Source organism: Myxocyprinus asiaticus, chromosome 18, assembly GCF_019703515.2.
Source record: "Myxocyprinus asiaticus isolate MX2 ecotype Aquarium Trade chromosome 18, UBuf_Myxa_2, whole genome shotgun sequence".
Taxonomy (NCBI): domain Eukaryota; kingdom Metazoa; phylum Chordata; class Actinopteri; order Cypriniformes; family Catostomidae; genus Myxocyprinus; species Myxocyprinus asiaticus.
The window spans coordinates 22,259,129-22,264,495 of NC_059361.1; the positions used below are offsets into that span (position 1 = coordinate 22,259,129).

Below are 5,367 nucleotides of genomic sequence, written 5' to 3' on the forward strand. Positions count from 1 at the left end.
TTAAAAAGCCACAGGTGTGGGAAATTAACCTTTAATTGCCATTTGGGTGATTTCAGTTATCATTATGATTTAAAAATGAGCCAAACAACTATGTGATAATAAATGGCTTCATATGATCACTATCCTTAAATAAAAGAAAAAAGTTTTTTTTGCATGATCAGTCAGATTTTCAAAATCATTGCCAAAATTTCACAATTTCTGCCAGGGTATGCAAACTTTTGAGCACAACTGTATATATATATATATATATATATATATATATATATATATATAGTTGTCCCCAAAAGTTTGCATATCTATCTATCTATCTATCTATCTATCTATCTATCTATCTATCTATCTATATATATATATATATATATATATATATATATATATATAATTTATTTTTTTTATTTTTGGGGGGGGTGAAACCATAAATAATCTACTTTTAGAAGTTATTACTAGTGAGAGTTATTAGAAAATTTGTGTTACTGCCATTTTTCCCTTTTAATTTTTAATTTTTATTTTTATAAATTTGTGAACATGTTGTGTCACAAAGTCACACAACTTTGCATACAGTTTATTAATGTAGATAAATGTATTAATCTTTATGGGATATATAAATGCTGTGGTTGCTTAGCAACAAGTAGCCTATATACAATGTATATAGTTTATTAATGTAGATAAATGTATTAATCTTTATGGGATATATAAATGCTGTGGTTGCTTAGCAACAAGTAGCCTATATACAATTTTAAATCTTGAAAGACCAGCTTTGCCGACCCATTTGCACTACATATTTGAAATGTTGCAAGCATGTTGCTTTAAATGTCATACCACCAAAATCTGATTGGTGGAGTGTTGCAGACATATTTTAGCCCCCTCTGAAATAGCTTTTTAGGCATGAGGGGTAAATTAATGGAACAATAAACATTTTTCCCCAATTATCTCGCACAATCCACTGCTTACTGTGACCGATTGCTGCATAGTGGAAAAGCTGCATGTAACTGCTGGTCTAGGCATAGGCAGAGTGTGTGAAAGGCTTCCCCTGGCTACGGGCATGATGTGTGTATTAATGAATGTAGGTATCAATTGGGAATTGCAATTGCCGCTCCGATATAACATTTCTCGTAACTGCTGGTCTAGGATCAGTTTTCCAAACTCAAGTTCAAACTTTGAAATAAATGCTAATCAGAAGGAAAAGCTGTCTCTAGATCAGTGACGCTGTGGCCAAATTCATCTTCTCTTGAGTGGCACAAGGAAAATGTCTTCATTTCTGAAATAATTGTACATTTTTAAAACAAATATTAAAATTAGTGTAATTCTTGGATTAAACCATATTTATTCAATTATGGTAGGCTAGTACTGAAAATGAGTTCATCCAAGTTTGTAACATCAGACACATTCCTTGAATTTGAAGATTCTCTCCACTGGATTGTATCTTAACTTCCTACATTTTTCAAGTTATTGCTGCAGGACTGCTTGCAGTTCCAAGCGGTTCATTTAGTTTTGAGTCGCTAAAGTTTGAGTACTGGCGGCTGTGTAGATAAAGGTTCACATCCCATTCAAAACAACACTCCAAACAAAATATTTGTTATTGTTTACTATCACATTTATACAGGCCTAATCTTGCCATATTAATAATTTCATGAGCTAAATGAGCAAGCATAGCTATGTGTGTTTCCATCAGCATGGCAGCTGTCTTACCGAATTCTCCAAAATCTTGACAGCCAAGGAGACATCTGATTTCAAAATGTATAGTGAAAAGAGTAATATTTTGGTCTGTTCTCACCCAAAATGTGTTGGATCTCTTCAAAAGACATTAAATAAACAACTGAAGTCTTAATGATTACCTTTATGCTGACTTAATGTCCTTTTTGAAACTTGAAAATTTGGTCACCAATCACTTGTATTGTATTGAAAAACAGACAATCATATTTCCATTAAAGTATCTTAATTTGTGTTCCGTGGAAGAAAGTCATTTGAGTTTGAGATGACATAAGTGTGAGTAAATGATGAGAGTATAAGCATTTTTGTTAACTATTCCATTAGGGGTTCAGATTAAACACACAAGCCCTTATTTTGCATCAAGATCTTTTGGTGTGAATTTTAAAATATGTTTCTATCATCTTGTGGAGGTGAGGGTGTGGTCGAGCGCCCGTCTGGGGAGAGAGAAAGGGGTAAGGGCATCCGTGAGATGAATTGTGACTAATTACTGTTTCTGTGTACACAGTGAGAGTCGGGGGAGATAAAAGATGATCAGTCCACAGAAAGAGAGCAGTAACACACCAGAGACTGTGTATTTATGATCAGAGACTTTTTACGATTATTGCTCAAAAGCTGGACCTTGTTTCAGTTTATGTTGAAAAGCAGTCTTTTGTTTGATATACGCTGGAAAGTGATTTCTGTTCTATTTTAATAAAAAGCTGACTCACTTGGAATGCGGAAACCTGCTCCCGCTTCCTACTTTATCCCGGGTTTCGGCACCAGTGTAACAAAGGTTCATTGTTGGTCAGAAAAAGGAGGAAGCGGTAGCCGGTTTCCACGTTTCAAGTGAGTCAGCTTTTATTACATAGATACTGTATACACAGTATATATATACAATAAAAATAAAAGCATCAATTTAGGCTACTTATCTACAATATTCCGTTTCAGTTCTCACAGTTTTAGCTCACTTTTCTGCCCTGATACCTTGTACCAATGTTGATTTAATGTCACATTATATTGACAACTAACAATGTCAACACAGACTAATCCAGGTTTTGCCTGGAGGCTGATTACTCATGGATTTTTGATGTAGTCCATCCAACAGGCTGATATATTGCTCCCTCATATCCCGACTCTCTGCACCAGTCGCAACATGTTGCAATCTGAGGGAAGTTGGTTGGAAACTCCTTTTGGCACATCTCCCTGGGGCTATCAGATGAGACACAAATGAAATAAGCCAAGACACAGGAGACAACACTAGAGTCTTGGACTCAGATCCACTTCCTCCTCATGTTAACCAGCAAGTAACACAATCCTTTCCACATTGAGTGAGTGTAATTGTATGGTTTACTTTTGTGTTTTTGAAAAGAAGAGGTAGGGAACACTGAGGGAAGAATAACAAAATCCAGTATCCAATAGTTATGCTTTTTGAGTGCCTAACATGTTGTCCACCCTCTACACATGGAAATAACTAATCGGGCTGTAATTGCATGCCACCTTAACTTTCAAAGATAGCGTATGGGAAACCAAATCCAAACACCATTAATAATGATTGCCAACTTAGCATCAAATCTACAGAGGTTAGTGGCAAAATAGTTAACAGTTCATTGCTGGCTTAGAATGTAAGTGTTTCAGACAGCTTGGAGGACATTCTACTTATTCCAGTCGAATGAGCTTTAGCTTTGTTGAGGTGATTGAGGCTGTGCTCTTTGGTTCTGTCTGCCACTATTCTTCCCAAAACACACACAACAAGTAGAAAGAGAGGGAAAGACAGCATCCAAAATCTTGCCACCTGCTATTGTCTGTTTGTTTGTATGTTTGCCTTTTGCCCCCTTAAGAATTCTGCTTTGAATCAAATTAAATTGAGTTACCAGCACTGATTTTTATGTTAGCAGATTACATCAAATGACACACACAGGAGCAAAAATTACATTGGTGAGGGCTTTCACATCACTTTCAAATCCACAATAACGAGCGCAGAAATTACAACTTAACATGCATGATCTCCCTGCAAAGCCTTCTTATGTAATCAAATATGACATGGTGCAGAATTGTCTGACTCCACAAATTTGCGCAAAATTTGATGATCCATGTTATCCCAGCGTGATTTTAGAATGTTCAAACGGACATCTTGTGGGCTTGAATGGATGCAAGGAAATCTGACCCTTTGTTCAAAGGAGTTAACATGGTTAATATAATAAGTATGCTTACATTTAATTAGTGACCGAGAAAGAATGCAGAATGTTAAAGTCCCTGTGAAGTGCCTCGATGAGCACAGTTCGATTTGGTGTTTTGACATATTTCCTACTGAAACAGAAAGTGGGGGTAAGACATGTTGAACGACTTGTCCCTTTTCTTAAATAGTTAAAATGCTTTATTTTACAGCCACACACATACTCCTTTCCACCACACTGCTCCTGTCAGAGCTGCTTACCTGGGAAACTTGAGAAGTGATCTCAAAACTGGCCAGCTTTTCCAAAGACTTGAGAACTGAACAATGATCTAACTGACAACATTAATCCATAACCAGCCCACAAATGCATACAGCACATCATGGTCTTTGCTTAAGACGAGGCTGGAGCCGTTTTGCAAGTTCAATCCACATGATTGAAAAACAAGTGAGTAAAAGATAAAATATCCATGTTTTGAATCACAATACACTATGCATAAAGAATAATTAACACTTACTCGAGCTGTAATGTCCTCACATGTCCTCAGCTCACAGCTTCATTGAATTCTACCCGCTCAACACCAGTAACGAGAAGACTTATGCCTTATGGGAAAAATTGCAAAGAAAAAGCCACTTTTTAAACAGAAAAACAAAAAGAAAAGTTTAGAGTGGGCAAAGAAACACAGACATTGGACAACAGATAATTGTAAAAGAGTGTTATGGACCTTAACCCCATTGAGATTTTGTGGGATCAGGTAGAGTGTAAGGTGTGTGAGAAGTGCCCGACAAGACAGCCACATCTATGGCAAGTGCTACAGGAAGCGTGGGGTGAAATGTCACCTCAGTATCTGGACAAACTGACAGTTAGAATGCCAAGGATCTGCAAAGCTGTCATTGCTGCACGTGGAGGATTTTTTGATGAGAACTCTTTGAAGTAGTTTAAGAAGTTCTGAATTTCTTTTTTTTTTTTTTTTTTTTTCAAATTGTAATAGTAAATTATCACATTATTAATGTCCTGACTATACATTGTGATCAGTTGAATGCCACTTTGGTGAATAAAAGCATCAATTTATTTCCATAAGAACAAAATCTGTACATTATTCCAAACTTTTGTCTGCCAGTGTGTGTGTGTGTGTGATATATATATATATATATATATATATATATATATATATATATATATATATATATATATACAGGGTTGGGAAGGTTACTTTTAAAAAGTATTCCTCTACAGATTACAGAATACATGCTGTAAAATGTCATTTGTAACATATTCCATTAGATTACTCAAAGTCAGTAATGTAATCTAAATACATTAGATTACTTCTTCAGTACTGGCAAATTTGTCACTTGTTTTGAAAATTCACTTAAATTTATCTTGCTTTAAGGATTTTGTTATATATATATTTTAACAGAAAAACAATATTTAATTCTCATTAAGAATAAGATTTTTGCTGTACATCTTTTCTCTAATATCAAAAGTCTTACTAGAGAAAAAAAGTGAT

The 5,367-nt window shown here is 35.3% G+C and overlaps 1 long non-coding RNA gene across 1 annotated transcript; it reads left to right on the forward strand.

Moving 5' to 3' along the window:
* Positions 1–481: 481 nt before the first annotated feature.
* Positions 482–4,900, forward strand: LOC127456115 (uncharacterized). Its single transcript, XR_007899794.1, has 3 exons — positions 482–3,017; positions 4,075–4,307; positions 4,408–4,900. It is a non-coding gene; the product is annotated as an uncharacterized LOC127456115 (long non-coding RNA).
* The last annotated feature ends 467 nt before the right edge of the window (positions 4,901–5,367 follow it).